The sequence below is a fragment of the Diabrotica virgifera genome, chromosome 6 (assembly GCF_917563875.1).
Source record: "Diabrotica virgifera virgifera chromosome 6, PGI_DIABVI_V3a".
Taxonomy (NCBI): Eukaryota; Metazoa; Arthropoda; class Insecta; order Coleoptera; family Chrysomelidae; genus Diabrotica; species Diabrotica virgifera.
This window is the reverse complement of record NC_065448.1, coordinates 103,874,462-103,883,993: the sequence shown is the minus strand read 5'-3', so window position 1 is coordinate 103,883,993 and position 9,532 is coordinate 103,874,462. Positions and strand designations below refer to the sequence as shown.

General features: G+C 31.3%; 1 long non-coding RNA gene across 1 annotated transcript; it reads right to left on the bottom strand.

The window, feature by feature from the left end:
- Positions 1 to 6,279: 6,279 nt before the first annotated feature.
- Positions 6,280 to 8,634, bottom strand: LOC126885906 (uncharacterized). The gene is made up of 2 exons (XR_007698489.1): positions 7,705 to 8,634; positions 6,280 to 6,460 (listed from the first exon to the last, which is right to left on the bottom strand). It is a non-coding gene; the product is annotated as an uncharacterized LOC126885906 (long non-coding RNA).
- Positions 8,635 to 9,532: the final 898 nt, after the last annotated feature.

Genomic DNA, 9,532 nt, shown 5'->3' with positions numbered 1-9,532 from the left:
TCAACATTTTCTTTTTTTTTTTTTTATTCCAAAACAACAAACAAACTGTAAGTGATAATTCGCAATAACCAAATTGAATAAGAGAATGTAGTGTAACTAACACTAAATCACCCTAAATGAAAAACAACATCCCCACGTTGGGCGCCACTTTGTAACCCTTATAGTAGGGTTATATTTTTTTTGGTACTAAAATTTGATTGATGAAGAGAAAGGAGTAGTGAGAAACGGCTTAACAAGTTAAAATTAGAATGAAGATAACAAATTATTAATGAGGATGAGGATGAGACGTAAAAGCTCAGGAAGTGGAGATCGGCTTATTTTCGTGCTGTTGTTTAGGGGAGAAAGAGATAGTGATAAAGGAAGAAACCAGAAAAATTAAAAAGTAATGAAATATTTAAAAGAAAAGAACTGACCTATGATCAATAAACCAAAGATGGGCGCCAGAAGTAAATGCCTTTTAGAGCCTTTACTTCGTTGATAGAACAGTGTGGGAGACTAGAAAAAAAAGAGAGAGAGAGATATAGAGAGAGAGATATATAGAGAGAGAGATATAGAGATATATATATATATATATATATATATATATATATATATATATATATATATATATATATATATATATATATATATATATATATATATAGAGAGAGAGATATAGAGAGAGAGAGAGAGGGGGAAAGAGAGAGAGAGAAAGAGAGAGAGAGAAATAAGGAGAAAGATATAGACAATCCAAATAACTTAATCCTGAAATAAAATATTATATGAACACATATAGTTGAGAGATATCAGGTGCAGGTGAAATGATACAAACCCAATAGGTATACCTTATTTTTATTGTGTAAAAAAAAATATCTAGATATATTATGTAAAGTAAGATTTTGGTAACTAATGTATATATATATATATATATATATATATATATATATATATATATATATATATATATATATATATATATATATATATATATATAATGTAAAATTTCTAGCTAAAAATATAAATAATGTATAATAATGTAAAACATTGGCTTGCAAGATGAATATATAATAGTAAAATTTAATTAATAATATAAATAATGAATATGAGTAATGTTAAAATTTTGGTTGCCAAGATATAAGCAGATAACGTAAAAGTTTCCGACTATTAAATGATTTCTATGAGTTTACGTTTCTTTCAGATACAAACAATAAAGAGACAGAAAAACAATAGTGAGTGCTAGTCAACAGAACCAGATGATATTCTTCATAATACCGTATTAATATACTTGTATATTATCTACCACAATACCTAAGTTATTATGTAATGAACCCTATAGAGACCAATGCTCTAGGTCTATAAGTACTTATGTTCCCTTACATGCATTGAGATTTAGATGAAAAATTGACAAAATATTATTTGTTGTGTAGACACAACCGATAGTAAAAGATATGATAAGGGAAGTTAAAAAATAATCTAATGCTTAACAACAAATGTAGAATAAATATATAATATATTGCGGAACACAATTCGGTGTATAAATGAGAACATTAATTAAGTACACTTATCTTTGTTCCAATCTAGATGAAATTCCTTCAGCTCTAATTCCAAGTGTTGGCTTATGGACGTGCCGGTTTATCAGACGGTAAGCGGCTCTATGAGTATACACATCTTAGGGAAGATTTACGTTCCAGATAATTAATAGGAATGTTATTCTTAGTGCATTTTCCATATAAGTTGTCTTTGTGGGATATTAAAAGCTTGGTTCTATTTTATAATTCTCTAGGTACGGCAGACGTTCATTTTAGGTATATTATATCTTTACAGATATATTTAGCTTGCTTTGTAATTGCAATTCCAAAATAGATTTATTGAATATCTCCTATTCTTTTATGTATGACATCTGCCGTTTTTTCTCCAACACATATTTGTCTGTATTTGACCTTCTTAAGTCGTTGGTTAGCTAGCACTAATTCTGTTTTCATTTTCCTACCTCGATCGTAAGGTAACTTTTTGTTATTCGATGTTAATTATTACGGTTGTCGGGAGTGGCTACTCGTAAACGTAGCGGAACGCTACAACCCCCAAAATCGTTAAATAAAGATTTTATGAAAGAAAGTAATTTTTTATGCAGCTATGCTTATTTCTGTAAGAATATGTATACCATTTTGGGTAGTCTTCTCTAATGTTGATAAAAGAGACATCTGCTGTCTATGTAGGCACATTATGTAAAAACATGGAGCTCATGTGTGGAAGCGGATAAAAAATAATTATGTTGACATGGAGAAAAGACAGAAGAATATGTAGAAAGGAAATGCCAAGATTGTGTTCAGAATAAGATTAGATTTTTGAAGTTTAACGGAAAAGACACGGCTACATATTGGAAAGTTTTGTCAACACGAAGGCCGGTCTAAATCAACTCCGACGCAATTGATATTTTACCTATTTTTCATGTTTTTCTGTAGTAGTTTATGTCAAAATGGAAGTGTTTTGTATAGTTTTATTACATACCAGTTTTAATTTAATTGTTACGATCATAAATTTCAATTAACAGAGAATTAACGTCCACACGGTGGACACTTGTCAACTCCGAAGTCACAACATTTCCGTTTTTCGGAAAATATTTAAAAATGATCTCTGCTGGTATCATGGGTAAGTTGAATAGCTCATTTTATAAAAAATATTTAAAAATGAACTAATTCTAAACCATGTTTTAAATTAAATTTCTCTACCTCGAAATTGCCGTCTATTTTGGCGAATCACCCATGTGTACTAACTGTGCATATATATTTCATGTTATTTCAATTATAACGGACTTTATCTATAAGTATACCGTATTTTATTAATTTTTACCATGCTCTCCGGTTAACCCGAATTTTCGATAACCCGGATCGGCCGCGGTCCCGATTAATCCGAGTTATCGAGGTTCCACTGTATATCGAAAACTGTTAGAGATCTTATATTGAAAATGAATATATCGTCATATCCCGGCGAGAAGTCACTTACTAACATTTTATTGTTATGGAGTTATTTGAAGTTAAAAATAAAATCTTCACTATAAATCAGGTTTTTAAAATTTTCTATCACAAACTGGTTTAAGGTGTATTTACTGCTGTTATATTTATTAATCTGAAGTTACTAATACTTTGAAGCTACTCTGCTATGTATTTTGTGCAATACTATCAGTTAGTGATTTTTTGCATAAACAACAATAATGCATTTGGGTAATAACTATTTATTGCATAATAATATAATTATCACATATTATTATATTTATTACATACAACATCGTAATAAGTTATAATAAAAAAAATATCAAAAAAGTTCCTCTTCTTCGTCATCCTCAACAACTGGCTCGGTTATTGTATCTGGTATATTATTGGCTGTTGGTAGAGAAGCATAATATCCACGCAGTTTCTCTGGTATAATTTCTTTTTTACATAATTTCATCAAGTTCACCTTTTTCTGGTTACTAATAGACAGCAGTTGATTGTAAGCTTTAATTTCATTCACACAATTTTGCCGATTTCTTCCGTGTACATTTAGTACAATGTAAGACTCGCTACAGTCACAATGTGTGACTGTAGCGAAATTTTATTATGTCTGGATTGCCATTTTCATATCGTAAAGACTTGATTTTAAGCCATCTGACTATGTTACTATTCTCATCTTTCAGACGATTTTTAATTATTGTGCGTTTTGAGATATCTTTAAGATCCAAGATATCAGAAAAATGCAGCTGTTTGACATGGTGGGGATTATCGGAGCTTTTGTTTCTGTTTGATCTGGCCCTTTTTTATTATGTTCATCCACTCCATGACAGAACCAACAGACACATGGCTTTTTTCCCTTTCAATGGCACTATGCATGCTGTCAACTTCCATGGAAGAATTTCCGGATTCTAGGTATTTCTGCTCTATGATTTCAATATGAGTAGTTTGGGTCAAATACTGCAGAAGCGCAGAGATGTGCTGATTGCGATTTTGACCCCCACAAGTGTCTGAAAACAATGCAAGCTGTGTAATATTCTTTGGAATTACATTAATCCACTGCATTAAAGCTGTATCAATTTCATGGCTGCCTCTTCTACCATTCACCTCAGACCACAGCATGCAATATGCTTAATTTGGAAACCGTGACTCATAAACAGTGAAATCATAAAGGCAGAGTTTACGACAGTAATATAACAGATACTCTTCACTAGACGGTATTTGAAGAACACTCTGGAAGTCAAGCGTTGCATATATAAATGAGGGGTCATTTTCAGATCGGATCTCATCTTCTTCTTTAGCAATTGTGGCCTGCCTTTTTCTTTCTAAGTGGGCATTGTATTTTTGTTCTAATTCAGATGTTACATAATCTATTCGTTTTGCGTCCCTAAATTTACTACAGAGGGTACCTTGATCCTTTTTCTACACGAAAAATGATAAATTGTAAAAAGAAAAATGAAAAAAGAAATTCAGACAGACTCCATATTCATTGCTTATAAGAAAGTATGCTCTGCTGCACTTTCTCTTTTTATTATTTGAAACATTTGTCAAAGGTCTTGCCGGTTCTTTTGTTTAAACCATTTTTAAAATGAAATCTTTCTGTCTTATAACTAGAAAGAGACCAGTACTTTTTACAAATACTGATCCTATCTGTTATATATTTAGTAGTTAAGATCTAAGGCTACTAATATCTACCTTAGTTACTAATGTTTTTATGTTTCTAGATTAATATAAGGTTGTCACTGTCATTAATTATAATTGAATAAATACTGTTAACATGTCCATTTCTTGTATATAATATTGGCGACGAGGATGGGATTCGAACCCACGCGGGCATAGCCCATTGAGCAATAGCTTAACTGATAAACTATTTAAAGTACGAACACGTTTACGTCGTACACCAGGTGTTAACGGTTTCACCCCGTATGAGCTTATGTTCGGACGAGAAATTAGAACGGATCTTCATGCAATGTTAAGAAAACCTTGCAAACACACAACTTCCTTTCCATCAGACAGGCCTACACCTGGTAGGGAATTTGCCTTGGGAGACAGAGTTCAGGCTAGAAAGTACTGCAGTGATCAACGATGGGTATTTGGAAAGGTAATCAGACGCATAGGTTACTTACATTATGAAATACGAACAGATGATGGTCTACTTTGGAAACGTCACTTAGATCAGCTGCTGCCAGCATCTCTAGTCTTGTAGTTGGGAATTGGGGCGGAGGACTGTTATATATTTAGTAGTTAAGATCTAAGGCTACTAATATCTACCTTAGTTACTAATGTTTTTATGTTTCTAGATTAATATAAGGTTGTCACTGTCATTAATTATAATTGAATAAATACTGTTAACATGTCCATTTCTTGTATATAATACTATCCATTTCCGAAAAATATTGACTACATTTAAATTTACAAGATCGACAGTTTACTCGTTGTGGGACCTTTATACCCTTATACCTTTCGTTGTTTACACAGTTGTGTTTCGTTGTTTTCGTTAACAGTTAAACTTATTATTCTTCTCAATGTTTATTGACCATTTAGAGGGATCACCTTTTCTACATCGAGAAAATTCTTCTTTAGAGGTGTATTCTCATCATTATTTCCAACAGAATTATATATTTTTAACTATTAAACTTCAACAATCAGTTGTTATAAGAATACATACTAACAACCCTAATAACACAAAACATTCCATGAATGTTCCTAGAATGTACACACAGGACATTGAAAACATTCCTGGAATGTCCCCAAATGCACACGAATGTCCCTGGAAAGTCCCAGGAAAGTGCTGTGTCAGCATTTTAAATATTCTTAGAATGTTCTGTTGGAACATTCCATGAATGTCTACGAATGTTCTTTGGACATTCACAGTCTATTTTTTAGACTGAATGTCTTGTTGGAACATTCCATGAATGTTCTTTGGACATTCACAGTATATTTTTAGACTGAATGTCTTGTTAGAACATTCCATGAATGTCTACGAACGTTCTTTGAACATTCACAGAATATTTTTTAGACATTCACTGAAATATATCGTCAGTAATGTGACAATACCTCCTATATGTTTTTTCATGAGGTTTGCAGGAGACGAAAAACATTTTTTAAGGTCACTTTCTGTTTTCGTACGTATTCTGACTTTTTTGTAGTAAATAGATAGTTATTTACTGCAAAACAAGTCAAAAAATATATGAAAACAGGAGGTGGCCGAAACAAGTTTTTAGTCTATCTTACAAATCTCTTGAAAAAAACAGATAGGAGGTATTGTCACATCACTGACGATATGTGGCCATACCAAATAATACATCCTTGATAAATATAAACATTTTTATTGCAAAAAATCTTTACATACATTTTTTAATGTAATTTACTGACATTCCTAAATATTATAAAAAAATGTGTCACATTTGCTTTGTAAACCTTTCTTTTGCTTTTCGTAGCCACATATTCTGTTTCCTTTCTGGTTTTTTGTAGACCACTTCTCTCAGCTGATTCTAAAAGAAAATAAAATAAAAGGTAATTTTTCTATCCTTTACAATTAACAATCAGAAGAAATATTATTTACAGGTAATAATACGCATAAATAATAATAATAAAAAAATAAATATTAAATAATATTTAAATAAATAATAAATAATATTTAATAAATAAAATAATAATAATGAACATTTTGTATTTTGACAACAACATCCGACGTGGAAGTAGAAACCTTAATAAAATTATTTTTTCAAGTAAATTGTGGCTTATTTCCTCATTAGAATAGTTAATTACAAAAAAGCCACAAAGAAATAGATTTTTCACAAACAAATAAGTATTTAGTATTCATTATATTTATTGTTTTTATTATTTACTTTAATGTCCTACTGGTACATTATTTGACAAATAATGACATTTCGAAGACTGTTAAGTATGATATAACGCCCTTGGGCATTAAATTTAAATAACGACTTAGATACTGCCAAGTTGACAAATATCAACCTAAGTAAAACTATGGTTACCACAATTATGTTACTACTGTTACTGGTAAATGTACTTATTTAAAAACTAATCAATTCAAAATTCATTCAAATTTTTCGCATATAAAGAATAATTTAGTCAGACATTAAACGTTGAAGGCACCACAGGTATTATAATAATAACGCTTTCGGTCAACGTATATCCCTCAGGCCCTTGTTAAAAACACCATTGACCTCAAGCGTTATTATCCTTATAATACCCTTGGTACCTTAATAACTGTAACATAAGATTATACCTTAATTCTTGTTTTCTATTTCTGATGTTTTTATTTATTTACATTGAATATTAATCTGTTTTGTTGTATAATCTACTTCGCAATAATTATGTGATATATTTGACTTAAAATGAATTCAAAAATTTTTTGCAGTTGGGCAACAATGTCAACTTAGATCTCCGATGTAGATAATGAATTACAACAGTATCTATATTGTACAGACTGTATTATTAATTAGGTTATTTATTTATTTATTTATTGAAATATACATCCACCAGGTATAAACCCATAAAGGTGTACATAAGAAAACTACATACATTGACTGAACACTTGATGACAAAATATAAAATAAAATAAAAGAATAACCAAAAATGTTTCTGTTGTTAATACACATACACAATAATAAACAAAGACCTTAATAAAGAAAAATAACATGGCATCAATTCGATACGCTATTGCGTATTTCGCGTTTAAAGATGTTAAAACCAAGAAAAAAAATGCATATACCTGTGTGACATAAGCTATTGGAACAGCACAGTCTCTTAAACGAACAGATGAAAGTGAAGTTCTGTCAATATCTTTTTCTAAAAAGTGTTTTGAACATACTCCTCTATTAACAAATCTGATCTATACTTCATGTCTTCTTCGCAGGATCTTCTGGAAAGCTAAAAATACAAAATATATGCATTACTAAGCATTATTAACAAATTTTAGTTTTAAATAAAAAATATGATTAATGGACTCACAAAATATTATAAAACAGCTTAGAAATTGTTTATTAGTATAGTCGGTTCCCCAAACTCTGACACAACTGGCTAGTGATTTTAGTAGGTAATTTTTTTTTGTTTTTGGCCAATTTTGCCAAAATTACAGTAATTATTAACTATTTAGTTATTATTTTTTTTACTAAAATCACTAGCCAGTTGTGTCTGAGACTCAGTAGTACTGAGACTGAGTTTAGCAAATCGACTATAATATTCTGTGTATTCATTAGTTGGTACTGCATATTATAGTGTGTGGTCTACCATCCTATTTATAAAGGCATACATTAGCAAAAACGCAAAAAGAATTACTTTAGTTTTACAAATCCTATTGTTATTATCTCTATTTACTATTTTAGTTAGGAATAAGCGAAGTTTGTGGCTTATTCACAATTATTATTAAAATAATAAATGGATATGACCAATTATTAACTTATAAAATAAAATAATAATTCTTCTGATTTATGCCTTTTATTCACTTTGTTATATCTAGGTTACTTAAAAGATTTTTTATGAATACAGTGGAACCTCGATAAGTCGGATTAATCGGGACCGTGGCTGGTTCGGGTTATCGAAAATCCGGGTTAGCTGGAGAATATCGTAAAAACTAATAAATTACGGTATACTAACAGATAAACTTCATTATTGCAAAAACATGAAATACATATTATGCACAGTACATGTCGGAAGGCATGGGGACTGATCCGCAAACTGGGCGAAGCAAGCAGAGCACAACACTTAAACAAATCAACAATTGAGCCAAATAAGATAGCCAATAGAATAATTGAGAACTCTCGAGCTCCATCTGAGAAAACTCATACATCGATGGTAAAAAAAGCTCTTAAACAACTTAAATCAAATACCCCCACAACATCAGAATACTCACGTGCCTTCTCATTGGATGAAATGAACGAAGCGCTTAACCAAACCAAAACGGGAAAAGCAGCTGGTTTCGATGGAATATATCCTGAGTTTATAGTCCACACTGGTACAAAAACAAGACAATGGCTCAAAGAATTCTTTAGCGACATTGTGACTACAGCTATGCTTCCCCCAGAATTTAAAAGAACAAAAATTATCGCAATCCAGAAGCCTGGCAAAGACAACAAGCTGCCTGAAAGTTACCGGCCTATCGCCTTACTCAGTTGCTGTTATAAATTACTAGAACGACTCTTATATAATAGAATATGTAACACCATTGAGGACGCTGTACCAATTGAGCAAGCTGGATTTAGAAAAGGACGAAGCTGTTGTGACCAAGTGCTGTCCTTAACTACATTCATCGAAGCTGGCTTTGAAAGACGTGAAAAATCTGCCATAACATTTATAGACCTTACGGCTGCCTATGACACTGTGTGGAGAGAGGGCCTTATTTATAAGTTGATGAAAATCATACCCTGTCTCAAAACTTGTCAGCTGATAAACAATCTACTAACTAACAGACTGTTTCAGGTATATATAAATGATGCACGAAGTAGCGTTAGAAAACTTAACAACGGCTTACCTCAAGGCTCAGTGCTAGCTCCTTTATTATTTAACCTTTATACGGCGGATATACCTGAAACAAAATCGAG